Here is a 19,239-nt window from a genome sequence, read left to right on the forward strand (position 1 = left end):
AATGGGGCCTAGATCTGCTGGGGATGCATTTATCTCCGTTGGATGAAAAGCACCCCACTCTTGGCCACCACTAAGGGTACTCTTTGGAGACAGGTAACTGGCCCTGTATTGGCCTGAATGACCATCAACCCCCCCCCCCCTTTCCTACTTTGATGGTCCAAGAGTCCAGCATTGCTCTGGCAGGCTGCCGACCACACTTTTAGGCCTCATGCGCACAGACGTCGAGAGGCTCAGAAATGCACAAGCATAAAATTCCCAACACTTTTCCATGCCCAGGAAGCCGCAGGTGCCATATACAGCCGGCCACCAGGGGCGTCCCTAGGCAGGTGCAGGGGGGTGCACACCGCACCAGGTGACACCTATTGCATGGGGTGACACCGGACCCGCTCCACAAAAAGGTAAGTTTTAAAGTAAGCTGACGATCCCCGCAGGATGGATCGGATCTGCGGATTGAGTATAATGGATCAGAGTCCGATCCATTATCCTTCCCAATCTGCAGATCTGATCCATTCTGCGGGGATCGTTGGCATGCAACCTATATGGGGTTAACTGCTCTCTCCACGAAAAGGTAAGTTTTAAAGCAAGCCGATGATCCCCGCAGGATGGATCGGATCTGCAGATTGGGGAGGATAATGGATCGGACTCCAATCCAATATGCTCAATCCGCAGATCCGATCCATCCTGCGGGGATCATCAGAGGGGGTGTCACCAAGTGTTACCGCACCAGGTGACACCAACCTTAGGGACGCCCCTGCCGGTCACACAAGTAAATGACTACCTGGCCGTCTTTTACCCGTGTATTTACCCGAACGTGAGACTTGCATCGCCACAATCACGGTAACGCATGTTACATTCCTATGATTACATTCTGTGTTACATTCCTATGATACTTAGAACCATCTAGCGGCCAAACATGATATTCTCCCTTTTAAAACAATGCAAAGAATTCAATCAGCACAGGAAATAGCTTAATAACATTCATTTATGGCCCTAATCCCACAGAACAAATGTACCTGCACCTTCACTGGGAGAATCACCAGGCAAAAATAAAGGGGAAAAAGCCTTCAAATGAAAACTAATACAGCCACTACATCTAAGGGCTGGTGAGCTATAAAATATTACATTTGTTTTTGTTCTGTGGTTTAGATCAGGGGTCTCCAAACTGTAGCCCGTGGGCCAAATGTGGCTCTTTGCTTGCCTTTATCCGGCCTCTGGTGCACTATTCCTCCCACTGACATCAGTGATGGGGCCCTATTCCTCCCACTGACACCAGTGATGGGGCACTATTCCTGTCACTAATACCAATGATGCCGCACTATTCCTCCCACTGACACCAATGATGGGGCACTATTCTTCCCACTGACACCAGTGATGGGGCACTATTCCTGTCACTAATACCAATGATGCGGCACTATTCCTCCCACTGACATCAATGATGGGGCATTATTCCTCCCACTAACATCAATGATGGGGCACTATTCCTCCCACTGACACCAACGATAAGGGACTATTCCTCCCAATGATTCCTGCCACTAATACCAATGATGGAGCACTATTCCTCTCACTGACACCAACGATGGGGCACTATTCCTCCCACTGACACCAGTGATGGGGCACTATTCCTGCCACTAATACCAATGATGGGGCACTATTCATCCCACTGACATCAATGATGGGGCACTATTCCTCCCACTGACACCAATGATGGGGCACTATTCCTCCCACTGACACTAATGATGGGGCACTATTCCTCCCACTGACACTAATGATGAGGCACTATTCCTGCCACTAATACCAATGATGGGGCACTATTCCTCCCACTGACACCAACGATGGGGCACTATTCCTCCCACTGACACTAGTGATGGGGCACTATTCCTCCCACTAATACCAATGAAGGTGCACTATTCCTCCCACTGAGACCAATGATGGGGCACTATTCCTCCCACTAACACCAATGAGGGGCACTATTCCTCTCACTAACACCAATGAGGGGCACTATTCCTCTCACTGACACCAATGATGGGGCACTATTCCTCCCACTAACACCAATGAGGGGCACTATTCCTCCTATTAACACCAATGATGAGGCACTATTCCTCCCACTGACATCAATGATGGGGCACTATTCCTCCCACTGACACCAATGATGGGGCACTATTCCTCCCACTGACACCAATGATGGGGCACTATTCCTTCCACTGACACCAATGATAGGGCACTATTCTTCCCACTAACACCAATGATGGGGCACTATTCCTCCTATTAACATCAAAGATGAGGCACTATTCCTCCTATTAACACCAATGATGGGGCACTATTCCTTCCACTGACACCAATGATAGGGCACTATTCCTCCCATTGACACCAATGATGTAAACTTTTTTACTCCCACTGACCAACAAGCCTATGGCAAGGTTTACTTCCACCAATCCAGAGCATTTTCTACTCCCACTGGCCATAGTCTGGCTCCCCTAAAGTCTGAAGGGCAGTAAGCTGGCCCTTTGTTTTGAAAGCCTGGAGACCCCTAGTTTAGATACACAACAGAACCAGATAGGTAATAAATAAAACTTGCAAAATGGAATATCTTACTTCTACCCTTATTACATCCGGTTTGTCAGAAAAGTAGTTACCCCTAGGATATCTTTTTTTTTTTGTTTAGTAAGAAAACATAATCGATTCTAGACGTTGCCTGCTATTGGCAGTTGGCAGCAGTTTAAAGATGTTATAACTTTTTCCATGATGCACACTCCCATCTGGGCCCAGCATGTTGCTGCACGCCATGGGAAGCACCTGCAGCCTTCTGCGGTTGTAAGGACTGAAACAACTGCACCGTGTCACTCTGAGTAACACACCTCTACAGTATTATCTACAGTATCTTGCCGTCATCTACTTCCCTTTTAATAAAATCTCTCTTGGCTGTCTGATCTCCAGCTAGATTCTATGCATCTGCAAGGACTTTTTCTTGTCTTTGACTCAGTCCCATCTTCATTTTCAAGTCAACTCTATGATTTGTTCACAGTAATCCCAATTTTACCATCTTGTTGAGCACAGTGGCTTGGTGTTTAGCACTTCTGCCTTGCAGCACTGGGGTCCTCAGTTCAAATTCTGGCCCTATCTGCATGTAGTTTGAATATTACCCCAGCGTTTTTGTAGGTACTCCGGTTTCCTACCACACTCCAAAGACTTGCTGGTGGGTTAAAGCGGTAGTAAAACCTTTTTCAATATTAAAAAAAATGATCCGCTGTGCAGTTTAGGTCATTATGTACTAGTATGCACTGCAAATGAGTCCATTATGACAGACTTACCTGCAGACGGCGCCCTCCAGAACTCTTACTGGTCCTCGGAAGCTTCCATCTTCACTCGGTCTTCCTTCTGGGTTTCCTATCTTCAGCCGCTTGAATGGCTGGGCCGCAGGTGACGTCACTCCTGCGCATACACACAGGAGTCACATCGCCGGGGCAGAGAGAGCGGGCTGTAAATCTGGTCTGAGCCACGAATAGCTCATAATGGACTTGTGTGCACTGCATACAAGTCCATTATGATAGACTTACCTGCAGACGGCGCCCTCCAGAGCTCTTACTGGTCCTCGGAAGCTTCCATCTTCTCCCGGTCTTCCTTCTGGGTTTCCTATCTTCAGCCGCTTGAATGGTTGGGCAGCAGGTGACGTCACTCCTGCGCATACACACAGGAGTCACATTGCCGGGGCAGAGAGAGCGGGCTGTAAATGTGGACTGAGCCACGAATGTGCAGCTCAGATTACATTACCCACTGACAGGCATGGGGGGAAATTTATGACAGAAGAAACCTTTACTCTAGGTTCATACGTATGCATTTTCCATTGCGTTTTCAGAGCAAATGCACTACAGTCCATTTTACTTGATTTCCTATGAGGCACATTCACATCTCCGCATTTTCACCCGGGTGCGTTTTTTGGAAAGGGTCAGCAACTTTTTTAAACGCAAAACGTTGCGTTTTCGGTTCAAAATACATCAATGGAGATGCTGCACATAGTGTGTTTTTGATGCGTTTTGATGAGTTTTGCATTATAATCTGCTCAGCAACAAGTTGGAAAAAAACACAAAACGCATCAAAAACTCATGTGCAAAAACGCACCACAAAAAGCACTGCATAAACTGGCCAAACGCAAACTGTATAGGTGTGAACCTAGACTTAGGGCTCTTGTGTTATAAAAACCCTGCCTGTCAATGGATGTTAGATTTCAGGTCATTACTGCCCCTTTAAATGGCTCCTGTATAAATGGGCCCTTGTGTATAGGCATGTTAGACTGTAATCTCCTTGAGGGCAGAGGCTGATGTGAATGTACAGTAAGTAAAGCACAGTATAAATTTTGAAGAACACTTCTATATCCTCTTCAGTGGGCCCCAAACCATTGAAGTGAAGGCCTAGCCTGGTCCAAATGCTGCATGCAGGGCTCTGATTGGGAACACATTGTTTGGCAAGCACAGACATTTGAATTAAGCCATTTTTCATTTTTTTCATATGTGGGTTGAAATCATGCAGAAGCGTTGTCACCCTGTGCAGGTAGTTTTAGAAAGACACAGTTTGAAATTTATATCTCAATCTATTAATTACATGTTATTGTAAAGCGCTGCGCAAACTGTCGGTGCTATATAAATCCTGCATAATAATAATAATAGAAGGCATTACAACCATATGGAATGGGTATGTCAACACACATGATAATGGATCAATAAAAAGTTTCCCTTTCTTGGGGATGCTTCTATACAATTACACAGCTTAATGAACACCATGTGATATCCTACAATGAACATTCTTCGTCATCTGGTAGATTCAGTTCCTGAATCCTAGCTACGCACGCCATTCCAACTTGTTAATAACGTAGTGTGAAGAAGAAAAGGAAATGGCTGATTCCATTCTAGGTCAGGGCTGGTGTCAATCAGATGGGGGAAAAAAAAGAGAAAGAAAGTCGGAGAATCAAGAGACACTTGTGAAGAGAAAGGAAGAGGAGGAAGATAAAAGAAAGGGGTCAGTCCCCTGAGTTCTAAAATGTCCATTGAAGAATATCACATCCATGTATCCCATATTTTTCAACTTTTCAACCTTTTAGCTGTCTGCAATGTATGGCATTAAAACATCTCCCAGTAGGTCTCAAAAGCAGTAGTCCGGGAGTCCCCAATCAAACACCGATATGCATACCAAACTGAAGACATTGGTTATGGATTCAACCATGAACCATGCGTCCTGGTTGAAACCATAACCAATTTCTCCAGTTTGGTATGAATGTATGGCAGTAGCAGGGGATTGTACACACAATGTGCATAAAAACAACACGCCAACTGTTGGTTGTCAGCAGCTGTACAGCTGCCCGATCACCATGTTTCCAAGGCTCCGTGCTTCCATCAGCAGGCCCATAGCATATGCCACCAAAAGTGTGGGGGGAGGACCAGCAAACATGCTGGTCTCCCCTACCTAGTAAGAACACAGAAGCTTCAATGGAAGGCAGATACAACACAGATATACTGGCTGGCTGATTAAAAAAAAGGAATCATCTATGGCCAGCTTAAAGAAGAACTTTAGGCAAGCAAATTTTTCTCCAGTGGGGCTATGCCAGAATTGCATGGGTTAACTTCTCATTTTTGTCTAGGGGATTTCAGAGCAGAGATATACTTATCTAATCTACAGATCCTCTGAGCACAAAACAGCTCCTTCCTTACACGCTAGCAGTCTTCTGAATGGACTGTTCCTGATGTCATCATGCCCATAGACCCGCTCTGGACATGAGGACAGCAGGAACAGTCCACCGCTGGACATGAGGGAGCACTGTTTTCCTGAGAATGGAAGGATCAGGTAAGTATAGCCTTTTAGTGCATCTCTAGACAAAACAAGCAGTAAACTCATGCAGTTCTGCTTTAAGGCTTCATTTAGATATGCAGGTGAGCTGTGTTTTTGCCACCCGCTAACTGTCCTTCCTAAGCTGCAAAAGGCAGTGGATGGGGGTGTTTACATGCCTTGGTCGTGTCTCTACGCGGTGCGTTTGGCGGCAAAAATGGGGTTAATAGAGGCAGTGTAGAGCAGGTCACATCACTTCCTCACCACCTGCCAGTAGCATCTGAAGCACAATCTGAACGTGGATCAGGCTTTAGAGGAAAGGGAGATTTAGACGATTAGATGCACATCTAATTCTAACCTTGGACATAACAAATATTTTTCTAATTCCTGTAAATGGGCCTTAAAGCTCCACCCAGAAGGGGAAGTTTTAAACCTTTGTCCCCCGCTCCTCATTAAGGATTGGCATCTTTGGGGAGCGGGTACCCAAATTTGTCAGGTCCCCGCTCCCACTTCCGCTGCCATTGCCTAGGTGATTGGAAGCGGAAGTTGTCCTCCCGCCTCCTTCTCTGTAGTCTTCTGGGACACGTGACAGGTCGTAGAAGACTAAGGGGCCATTCACAAAGCGCAGCGCTTCTTGAGCATGCGCAGTGGCCACCCGGCTGTGAAGCCGCAAGCTGTCACAGCCGGGTGCCCACACTGAAGATGTTTGCGCCGGGGAGAGAAGACGGCTGGTGAAACTAGTGGTGGTGAGGACACTGCAGGATCATGGGACAGGTAAGTGTTTGTATTTTAAATGTCAGCAGCTACAGTTTTCGTAGCTGCTGACTTAGATTTTTTTTAAATCAACTGGAACTCCGCTTTTGGCAGTTACAATAACAGATTTCTTTTTCTTTCTGTAAAAAAAAAAGTTTAAATCATAAAAATAAAAGCAAACTGTTATATGTCCCCTTGCCAGTGTCACATGGTTTGTCTCAATCATTATATAAGCAACTTTGGCTGGGCAGCTTGGCCTGCATATAAATGTGCAAAATATCAATAATGGCATTTGAATTACAGGTATTAAAGTGGACCTTTCTCCCCTTCCTTAAAATTCACATTAGCATGCATCTCTGAAATCACTTAACACTCCTTTCTTTAAGAAAGTTCTTTTACTTTACTTACTTTTTTTAGTTTCCACCTTCTGGTGTCCCTATAGACCAAGGGCCTCCAAACTGTGGCCCAAGGGCGGGAAGTGGACCTTTGCTAGCCTTTATCTGTGCCTTGGGGTACTATTCCTCCCACTGGTACCAATGATGGGACACTATTCCTTCTACTGACACCGATGATGGGGCACTATTGCTCCCACTGACACCAATGATGGGGCACTATTCCTCCCACTGACGCCAATGATGGGGCATTATTACTTCCACTGACACCAATGATGGGGCATTATTCCTCCCACCAATACTGATGATGGGCCACAATTCCTTCCACTGACACCAATGATGGGGCACTATTCCTCCCAATAATACCGATGATGGGCCACAATTCCTCCCACTGACACCAATGATGGGGCAATATTACTTTCGCTGACACCAATGATGGGGCACTATTCCTCCCAATGATATCAATGATGGGCCACAATTCTTTCCACTGACAACAATGATGGGGCACTATTCCTCCCATTAATACCGATGATGGGCCACAATTCCTCCCACTGACACAAATGATGGGCCACAATTCCTCTTACTGACACCAATGATGGGGCACTATTCCTTCCACTGACACCAATGATGGGGCACTATTCCTCCCACTGACACCAATGATGAGGCACTATTACTCCCACTGACACCAGTGATAGGGCAATATTACTTCCGCTGACACCAATGATGGGGCATTATTCATCCCACTAATACTGATGATGGGCCAAAATTCCTCCCACTGACACCAATGATGGGCCACAATTTCTCCCACTGACACCAATGATGAGACACTGTTCCTTCCACTGACAACAATGATGGAGCACTATTCCTCCCACTGACACCAATGATGGAGCACTATTGCTCCCACTGACACCAATGATGGAGCACTATTCCTCCCACTGACACCAATCCGGCCCCCTGAAAGTCTGAAGGACTGTATACTGACCCCTGCTATAGACAGTGGTGATGTAACCCCACCTGCACAGATGCTTCCTGAGAGGGCAACATTGCCTTCAGGAAAATCTTGTACCCAAATCTCACGAAATCTCATGAAATGGGACTTTGGGGGCCTCACTCACGCATGCACTGAACAAAATTACTCTCATTTGCTGGTAAAAAAAACTTCTCCTGAGAACTCGGGGAAGGTATTTTTTATTTCAACAAATGCATGCTATGTCATGTGATGCATGTTCAGGAGGAGGTGTATGACGCTATACGCTTTATTTTGCACATGCACAGTATGATAGAATGATGATGTCCATTTTCAAAATTTCTTAGATTGTAAGCTCCCAGGATCAGGGCCCTCCTAACCCTCTTGTATTGAACTGTATTGTTGCTGTATTGTCTGCCCTTTATATTGTAAAGCGCTGAGCAAAATGTTGGTGCTATATAAATCCTGTATAATAATATTAATAAAATGGCAGCACAGGAGATGGGGCCCAGGCAACGCACGGGCCAGGGCCCTGGTAACAAAAGGAGCCGGGTCCCAGGCAGCACAGGAGCAGAATGGAAACTGTTAAAAATGAAGAAAAACTCAAACAGACATAGGTAAGCACAGGTGTATCTTGGTTTCCGAATTTAATGCGTTCTCCGGGACGTTTCGTATTGTGAAAAATTCATAAACCGAAATGGAGTTTCCTATAGGAATGCACTGAAAACCAATTAATCCGTTCCGGAGGTCAGAAAAAAGTAAAAAAAAAAGTCGCTGTCACTATAGGTCAGTGCCGGTTTTTAAATGTAATTATCGGCTTTTTTTTTTCTCTTCACTATAGCTCAGAGAATCAGCTATCACCCCCCCCCCCCAGTTAAAAGAAACAATGTTTCCTTTTATTTTGTTTCCCAAGATAAAAGAAACAATGTTTCCTCTTAGTTTGTTTCCCAAGATAAAAGAAACAATGTTTCCATTAATTTGTTTCTCGAGTTCTTAGATTGTAAGCTCCCAGGATCAGGCCCTCCTATCCCTCTTGTATTGAACTGTATTGTTGCTGTATTGTCTCCCGTTATATTGTAAAGTGCTGAGCAAACTGTTGGCGCCATATAAATCCTGTATAATAATAATAATCACACAATACTGTGCATTAATATGCGGTAAAGCATGCACTCTGTTCTGCGCTGAGCAAACTGTTGGCGCCATATAAATCCTGTATAATAATAATAAAAGAAACAAAGTATCCTTTAGCTCCAGGGAAAGTGACAGCTAATCCTGTGAGCTGTAGTGAAGAAAAAATAAAGCTGGCAATTGCATTTAAAAATTGGCACTGACATAAACTTCTTATTGCAAAAAAAATTCATAAAAAATTTGTAAATTGAGGCATTATTTTCAATGGATTTTCATTCGTAAACCGAAAATTACGAAAGGCGTTGGTAAACCGAAGTACACATGTATATGTTGTTTATTTCCCCCCTTATATATCGTTGGCAGTTTTATGATGGGTTGGGCGCCTACATACACTTCGGAGAATACAATATTTATTGCCTAGTGTAGGTCCTTAAGGTAAATTCAGTGACCATTCTAGACTTAGCGCAGTTGCAGGGTTTGCTGGCTGGCGGTATTCATTCGGTGGTTTTCCCATGTTCCCTGGAATTACCCTTACAAGTATTGTATACAAACACTGTACCGGTATTTCATGTTAAACCAGCAGCAGCCGTGCAGAACTTGTAGACATTTGTATTACGCAGATATTCGGGTGAAAAGAGAAATAGCCTTGAAAGCGGAAGAATGCAGCGTACATCTGGCCCCACGTTCTGCTGCAGAGTCTGCAAATACTTTGCCCATAAAAGCAGAAACTAAAAAGAGGAAGTAAGGGGAGGGAGGAGGGGAACGATGCTGACGCGGGAAGGTGGGGGGGGGGGAGGGGATGTTGCGTCTTAGAACATAGGCACTTTACTGCCAAAACAAAGCTTAAGAAATCGTCTTTTGTGTAACAAGAAATGTGACGGAGTTATGTAATAATCCCAAACATTGTGATCTGACAAAACCTCCAGTACACAGAATTCGATCTACTCAGCATCTATATACAGTCAGTGTCAGCACAGATATTAGATGCCGGTCTTAGCAGAAGTTTAGAGGGCCACTGATAGTGGGCAGGGCCTCCTGTACCGCGCAGGGCCCTATCAGTTCATCAGGGGGGCCCACAGGTAGACAGGGGACTTTTGAATTCTCTTTGGGAGCAGGCAGAGTAATCCCTTCAACTTCAACACCCTGCTTTAACCTCTTGGTGCAGGCCAAACGCAAATGTGCGACCTCCCAGCATCTGGGCCTAGACACCGAGCGGCCGCACATTTGCGTTCTATTAAAAAAAAATGTGCTGAGAGCGAGCGCCCTGCGCGCTCCCAGCACACATGTCCGGTACTCACGGAAAGGTCCCGATCTCCTCTTTCGATCGGGACCTTTCCCAATCATGTGACCGCCGTGACGGTGTGTGACATGAACAGAACATGTGACAGAACACTCCTAGATTGTAAGCTTGAAAGAGCAGGGCCCTCGATCCCCTCATGTTTTGCATTGTATTGGTATTGTTCTGTCACATGTTCTGTCCCCCTTTGTAATGTACAGCGCTGAGCGAACTATTGGCGCTTTATAAATACTGTATAATAATAATAATAATAATAATTGGTGTTATTGGGATGAATTGTACCTCTTCATTGGTGTCAGTTGACGGAATTATGCCCCACTTTTGGTATCAGTAGATGAAATAGTGCCCCAACAATGGGGCACTATCCCTTCCATTTAATAGCATGCAACTAGAAATTGGGTGGATAAAATAGAATTGAATTAATGGGTAAGGGAAGAAAAGTGGTTTTCACGTCCCTTAGTGACTGTAACAAGCCAATGCTTAGAAAACAGTTGAGCTTTATTGATACCCCAGGAATCATACAACATGAAGTTAAAAAATATCTAAAATATTTTAATCAATAACAATAAACAAGAAAAACTAAAGACATCTAAAAACCAAAGGTCACACATTTTCCCTACATATAGGAGTACTGTCATATGAAGGCATGACCTTTGGATTTTAGAATTTAGATGTCCTTATTTTTATTGTTTGTTTGTTGTTGTTGATTAATGCATTTTGGATATTTTTTTCTTTTCAATGATTTTTATTGAATAGTTTTTAACAATATTACAGTTTTCAAAACAGAGCTCACACTTCACCCTTGAGGCTTCGATACATATGCAGAGTGTAATTACACTTAGGAAAGTACTCTAAGGCACATTCTAACTATCAACATTCAGAGTGTATAGGGCCAAAGACTCAAAGTGCCTCGGGGCAATTTTGGATATTTTTAACTTCATGTTGTATGATTCCTGGAATTCCAGTAAAGTCTAACTGTTTTCCAAGGATTAGCGCTATACATTCCTCCCACTGATACTAATGATGGGCACTATTCCTCCAACTATATAACAATAAGTCTGGATAAGGATAGTAAACTGGCTCTTTGTTTAGAAAGTTTGGAGACTCCTGGTCTAGACTGTAAGATGGGAGAACTCCAGACTGAGACCTTGGCAGCAGGCATATGGAGGTTGGGGCTCTTGCTTTCGTAGCTGTATCAATGAGGCACCTGCAGGGGTGTACCAGAACTAAAAACTGTAATTCTTCTGTAGCACCCTCCTAGTTTAGCTAGGGAAAGCTAGGCCCTAATAGCAAGTGAGGAGCTGATTAGCAGCTCAGATGATAAAGTCAGAAGGGTCAAGTTCTGATCGGGACTGTGGGATATGCAGGCCAGCCTCTCTAGAATTTACCCCTGCTCTGAGGCTTTTGGAGGAGGACCTTGGAGGCAGACAGTGGATCTGAGGAGTGGTTGGCTGCACTTTTGAGGGACCTCAGCCAATTCCCAACAGGAGGCTTGGCAGGTGGCTGGACTCCCTTGAAGCCAGATTCCCCTGCTCAGGAACAATAGTCTCCAGATTGCTGGGTGAAGGGTCATCTAGGGTCTGGGGTAGCACAACTGGAGCTGCTGTCTGTCACTCCAACAGAGACTGTGTCAGAGAAGAGAAGCTGTGAATAGTTTAGGAAGTTGTCCTCAGATTTTGGTTCCCTTGGGCATCCTATGCACCCCTTTACCCTATCCAAATTTATTCACCTCAATAAAATAACAAAACCAATGCTCAAGGCCTGATTTCTGTCTATGGATGAGAACTTGTGTGGAAAATACCAAATGACTGGCTGTGCAGGACTATAGTGGGACTCAACTTCATCAGCAATCCCTAAGGGGGTAGTGCTACACTTCTGCTAGTCTCCAAGGCAGTCAGTGATGCTTAGAGCCAACACCAAGCAAATGCCAGTCACGAGTAGGAGCAGATAATTAAGGACATCTAGCTATTACTTGCATTGCTGTGGATACTTATCTGGATGTATGGAACCTTCCTAACCTTATCCATTGACCACCTCACATGGCGCCATCCTATACATGGGTCACCTGTGAGCAAATTTTCATTTTTTTAGGCAAAATGTATTATTATAATCATAAATTTACAGCTTGCTGCATATGATACAATCTGATTATACATTATTTTTTAGATGTACCAACAACTATGTAGTGCATGAGCTTGCTTGACTGGATCATTTAATTAGTCCCTGATATTACATAGTTCTTTGTACAAAGATTGTATGCTCAGATTGTAGCATGTATGGTGACCCTTATGGTGCATAAGCTTAGAAACATTAAAGCCCTAAGATTTTCAGTTTGGGCACCTGCCCTGTCCTCTTCTCATCCTCCAGTACCCAATGTACACGTACAGTTACAAACTATAAATAGGAGCAAGGACCTTAACCTTGAGTTGAAAGTAGAATGATGACATCATCAGTGTAAGGCTTTACCTTCATTCTTCAATGTCAGGCTGGGACCAGAATGATGACCAAGCTTTACTCCCTAATTAAAGTACAGAAAAGTAAGGTCACTGACTTGGCTATGCTATCCTATAGTAAAAGCTTTGCTACAATGAAAAAAAAACCAGTTAATATATTTTCAATAAAACATACAGGTACAATGTCCAACAATAAACTTGACGAACCTTCAAAATAGATTACAAAACGAATTTGGAAATTGCTTTATTCTCCCATTTCACCATCTTCTTGAGCCTCTTCTACTCCACATATATGCAATATATTATTAGGCCTGAGAACTTCTTCAACATGTCCAGACAACGACCCATCAAGATACTCTTCTGTATTGGCAAGTTGCATGTTCTAGCATCCAGTCACAGTGAAAAAGTAAATCTTGCATTCTATATTTCCACTTAAGTTTCACCATTACTGGCTTACCAGTAAGACCATTAAAGAATAGTTTTGGGTTTGGTGGCAAGAGAACAGAAAATGACTGTATGTGTGTATTTCAACTGCGTATGTAGCTGCTTACCTGAAGATTCATTGTATAACCTTACCACTTGGGCTTTAGATGCAAACATGTTATACTTACCTGCTCTGTGCAGTGGTTTTCCACAGAGCAGCTCCAATCCTCCTCTTTGGGGTTCCCCCGCTGGTGTGCTGGGTTCCACCACCCCCGGTCAAGTGCTCTGGGGGCACTCATGCACGCTCGCTCTTGAGCTCAGGAACTGTGTGGCCATAAGACATACCGAACGCCCCCTGCTCGTCACTGGCTCTGATTGACAGCAGCAGGAGCCAATAGCTGCTGTATCTGAGCCAATGAGGAGTGAGAGAGCTGAGAGAGAGTTTTACTCTCGTGCACATTGCTGGATTGAGATCATGCTCAGATATGTATTTAGTGGGGGCTGCAGGGAAAGCTGCATGCAAAAGGTTTCTCACCTTACTGCATAGAATGCAGTAATGTAAAAAACCTTCTGCTTTTACAACCATTTTAAATCCACAAGCTTTTGCTTTGAATTCAATATACATTGCTAAATTGTTCAAGCCCTGATGAAGAAAGATTTCTGTCCCCTGAAATGCATTGGCTGTCTTTTGCCTTTGTTTTGTTACATATTAAGGCTAATTTAGACAGGATCCAATTAACCTCTCAGCATGTCTTTGGAGTGTGGGAGGTAACCGGAGTACCCAGTGGAAACCCATGCAGGCACAGGGAGAACATGCAAACTCCAGGCAGGTGATCCCAATCACAGAACCACCTGCCTGGAGTTTGCATGTTCTCCTTGTGCCTGTATGGGTTTTTTCCAGGTACTCCGGTTTCCTCCCACACACCAAAGACTTGCTGGTAGGTTAATTGGATCTTGTCTAACTTGGCCCTAGTATGTGTATGTATGAATGTAGGTGAGGGAATTTAGATTGTACGCCTCATGAGGGTTAGGGACTGATGTGAATGTATAATATATATGTGTATAGTGCTGCGTAAATTGATGGCGCTATATAAGTACCTGAAATAAAATGAATATTACATGTGATAATAATGATAAAGGATCTTTGACTCTTGTGTCAATCGCTTGGTGCTTCCTTTTTTCCTATAGCTAAAGGGTCCATTCATATGGGGTGTGGTGGTGTGAACAGGACACATAGAGAACAATTGATTCTGTTGTGCCCTTGCAGAACGCGTGCAGAAAAAACTGATGTCTCTGCACCATGGTGTGAACAGGCTGTTAAAGGATGGCGCACATTGATTAGGGTATTTATATTATGCTGATCTCTTTCATAATTGTCTTCAAAATATCTAGAAATAAAACCTCCGCTTTAGCTTTCAAGGCTGTAGGGTGGCTTTCATAAGTGTGTTTTGGAACTCAGCCTCTTTATGTACTGTGTATAATGGGTATAATTTGAAAAAATAAAGAATAGGGCTCCATGTACACGGGGCATTTTGATATAACGCTGGTAACATTAGCTGTGTGAAGTCACGTTAAAAACATGAGAATTTCAGCTTTTTTTAGCGTCTTTGCATTAGCGTTTAGCCGCGTTTTGTTGCGTTTTTCAGTGTAAGAGCGTTTTTACAGCCAAAAATCTCCTCTAGAAAGCCACTAGTTCTGGGGGTATATTTCCAGCCAAAACACGCCCCAGCCAAAAAATATTGATTACAGTCTATGTGTGCATGGACACATAGGATAACACGCCTGGGGGGGTTTACTGGCTGTAGTAAAAAACGTCAAAAGCCAAAAACAGCCGCTGTAAAAACGTCAAGTGTGCATGAGGACAAAAGGTGAAGGAAGAACTCAGTGTACAAGGCCTCTTTTCTTCATGTTAGCTTTAGGGGATGTGGTTAGGAGAACAAGAAAGCGTGTTTTGCTATTTTTCATTGGAAAGCATCATACTGACATATTACACAACGCGTTATACACCCTGAGGCTGGTCCTGCTGCAGAATAGTTGCTTTGTAACATGTTTCTGGGTTCTACTGTTCTTTATTACACAAGCTGTGACCTTTCTGGTTCCCATAAGATCGTGTACTCAGGGCCAAGCCTAGGTATAGGCAGAAGAGGCGGTGACCCTGGGGGTTTCAGTAAGGTAGGGGGGCACAAATAATGCAGAACGTACAGCCTATGCTACTAAGGTATTTCATAGCTCATTGGAAGGTGATGGTACATTTTGGCCTTTCAGCCTTTGTGTTAAAGAACCTTATCCCAGCACTTCATATACCTGATCCTCATCCTTCATCACACCTCTCCAGTGACCCGTTAGCTCACTGTATTTAGCATCCTATGCCGTTGCTTATATCACCTTATTGCCTACAAGGCTACATTTTATATACAATTCCTTAAAGGTTCCATAGTTTTGAATTATAAGTGAAAACTATAATGGATATAGACTTTTCAAGGGTTATATCAGTGGTGTATTTAGGTTTCGTGATGCCCTAGGCAACACAAAGATCGGCTCTCCCTCACCACCACGGAGAGACCCTGATACCGACCAACACCCCCTCCCCAATGAAGAGAGCCTGACATTGACCAACAACACCCCAGCCCTCCCCCCACCCAAGAGAGCCTTCCACTACCACCACCCCCATACAGTGGCAACTCTCTCCTGGCCAGACATAGACACTCACCTTCACAGCTCCAGACATCCCCGGCAACAAAAGTCAAGCTCTGCATACACCATCAAGCAGCCCGCAGCCTCTTTCAGATCCTACCTGGTTGCCATTCTGCATGTTTCCCTTCTTCCATCCCTTCTTTCCCTGAAAAATGCCGCCCTAGGCAAATGCCGTGTGGTAAATACGCCCCTGGGATATATGCAACAATTATATTGATTGTGAGGTTCCAGTTTCCCCCTGAGATATATACTTTTTGTTTTTTGTTTTTTTAAATAACTACATTTTGGACAGTTTCCTGTCTATATCATAGTTTCAATGGCACTGGTAACCGTACACTGTGTGAAGTTGTAGACCAGCACACGCTGGTGGAACCACAATACTCCTTTACTTAGCACAGGATTAAAATCCAAGTGTCCTTCCTTACATGTCTAAGCCCTGTGTGGGCCATGGTCATTGCTATGACTAAGGTCCACACAGGGCTGAAACATGTAAGCAAGGAAGGATACTTGGGTTTTTATTTCTGTGATTCCACCAGTATGTGCCAGTCTACAACTTCGTATTGCTATTGTGGTTGTCAGGAGCCTCCCCAAGCACCATACACTTGCTGTGGACCTACATGGACTTTCATGTTGAGCGGCGGCTGCTAATTAGTTGTAACTAGAGATGTGCATGATGAAAAAAATTGTTTTATAATGTTTCAGATTAATTCTATAAGCCAATCATTTAATTTCATCATACAGTATTTGTTATGCTAGAATTAATAATTTTCGGGATTCTTTTTGTATATTCAGATTTGTTTTGTGTATTCATTGCTCTGAATCGATTTGTATTGTGCAGGTTATTTTAGAAGATTCGGATTCATTCTATAAGTCAATCATTTAATTTTGTCATACAGTATTTGTTATGCTAGAATGAATTATTTTTTAGATTATTTTCATATATTCAGGTTTGTTTTGTGTATTCATTGCTCTGAATCAATTCATATTGTGGAAGTTATTTCAGAAGATTCGGATTCATTATATAAGTCAATCATTTAATTTTGTCATTTATTTCAGGTACTTATATAGCGCTGTTAATTTACGCAGAGGTTTACACATATATATTGTACATTCACATCAGTCCCTAACCCTTAAGGGGTGTACAATCTAAGCTCCCTAACTCACATTCATACATACACATACTAGGTCCCATTTAGACAGGATCCAGTTAACCTACCAGCATGTCTTCGGAGTGTGGGAGGAAAATGGAGTACCCGGAAGAAACCCATGCAGGCACAGGGAGAACATGCAAACACCAGGCAGGTGGTGCCATGGGTGGGATTCGAACCAACGACCCCAGTACTGCCAGGTGGAAGTGCTAACCATTTAGCCACTGTGCTGCCCTATGCGCAAATTAATCATTTTTGATATTATTTTCGTATATTCAGATTTGTTTTGTGTTTTCTTTGTTCTGAATCAATTCGTATTGTGGAAGTTATTTCGCAAGATTCGGATTCATTCGTTGTGTTGTTATTTCAGCAACTTGCTTGCGACTTTGGCTTTAGCAATACATAACAATACAGAGTGTGACACATATTATTGAACTTACAAAACCCTCCAAAGTCATAAACGAATTAAGGAAATAAATTTCTTTTGTTATAATTTATTTCAGATTTGTTGAAATTCGTTGCTATTGTGATTTGGAGATTCAGATACATCCATATCCCTGAATAACAACAATTTCTGCAGAATTTTGATTCGTCACAAAATGTATCGCACATGTCTTGTTGTGACCATACACTGCGTACATAATAGCAGTAAACTATAAATGTGTAGCACTTGCATGGCCCCAGCCTGAGGACTTTTGAGAAACCCAGCAACACTATTGTTATTTCAAACATTCACACAGCACCTTCATCACAATGTGCAATGCCTGTTACATAACTGAAAGGACAGCTCCACCCTTGCTTTGGGTGACTGGTGACGATGATCCCTATAAGGACTGGAATTTTCTATAAACAAAAAAAGTGTTTTTACGCTTTCCTATATCTATCTTAAAATTTTCACAGATGTGTTCAGCAAAATGGAAAATTAAAGGTGAAAAAAGCCGTTTTTGAGGAGGCACTATAGTTTCTTTTGTTTTTTTTATGCTAAAAGGAAAAATTCTTTGTTTTAGCATCAGGCAGCTTCGTTTTCATGTGTCAGTGTACGCTTCCTTTGTGCGCTGACATATGTGTTGACATGCTTTTTTAAATGGATTGTTAAATTTAGAAATTGGAGTGGATTACAACCATCGACTAAGGCTTGTTAACCGCTTTCCCGTCGCCCTATAACAGAAATACCTCTATAGGGCGGCAGGGGTGCACAAAATCACGTATATATACACGATTTCGCATTTCCGGGTAGAGGGGATACCCACCCTGCCATTGGCAGCCTCATCTGTTGATCATCATTCCTCCTTGCGGGGATGTTTGGTTGTATAGTACTCCTGCTGGAAGGATGGGGGTCCTGATGGTTAATACAGGCTGAAACCGAAGGTGCCCACAGGCAGTTGGGGCCCGGGAGTAATTCCCCCAGGAATGCCAGAGGGGCCCAGTTCCTCCTGGTTTGAACGGATCTACCTTGTCTGGCCAGGGGCCGGGGAGGCAGGGAGCCAGCGGAACAGTGAGCCCTGAGTGGTCGCCTCAGGGGTACTCTTAGTAGTACATGGGGATGGGATCCCAAGTGTGAAACGTGCACATGGTCACTGATTCTAACACTTTTCCTGCACTGCGCCTTTTAGGGCTAGGCCTTTTGGCTAAGTCCAGGGCAATTGTTATGCTACAGGCCTCAGGGCCTAGCCAGTGCACAATTGTACGGCCGCTTTTTTATTTTTACTTATTTATTTAATTTATATTTCTCCCACGTTTGTTTCACTTTCACTTATGTGTGTGTTTCTTTTCTCACGAATGGTAGGGTGTGGGTCCTCGGACCTACCTTGAAGTCTAGGGGGAGGATGTGTGGCCTTTTGGTTCCTTCCTCCCCTGTCCCTAGGGGGTCTCTCTTCGGGAGAGCCCCCTGACCAAGTACTTGGTGGCTGGCTTAAGCTAGCCACAAGGAAAGGGGTCCACCAGGCCTTTTGGCTAGGAGGACCACATGGGAACCTTAGTCCTTGTCAGGAGCTTCGTGCCCCGGGGGATCAGGGTAGAGATCCTACCCCTTCGGGGGGTGGACAAAACACACCCCTAAGTGCACTTTTTTGTGTTGGTTTTGCACTAGCACTTTTTTTGTTCACTTATGGGTTTTCATTTTTTCGCACTTCCGCGGACTTAAAAAAAAAAATCTGTCGATCACTGGGTC

At 43.8% G+C, this 19,239-nt stretch overlaps 1 pseudogene; it reads right to left on the minus strand.

Annotated features, from left to right (window-relative positions):
- Positions 1 to 13,048: 13,048 nt before the first annotated feature.
- On the minus strand, positions 13,049 to 15,955 carry LOC149460224 (small nuclear ribonucleoprotein F pseudogene; annotated as a pseudogene).
- Between the last annotated feature and the right edge of the window lie 3,284 nt (positions 15,956 to 19,239).

Source organism: Staurois parvus, unplaced genomic scaffold (genome assembly GCF_062004578.1).
Source record: "Staurois parvus isolate SC_StPar_1 unplaced genomic scaffold, SC_StPar_1.0 ptg000232l, whole genome shotgun sequence".
NCBI classification, from domain to species: Eukaryota; Metazoa; Chordata; class Amphibia; order Anura; family Ranidae; genus Staurois; species Staurois parvus.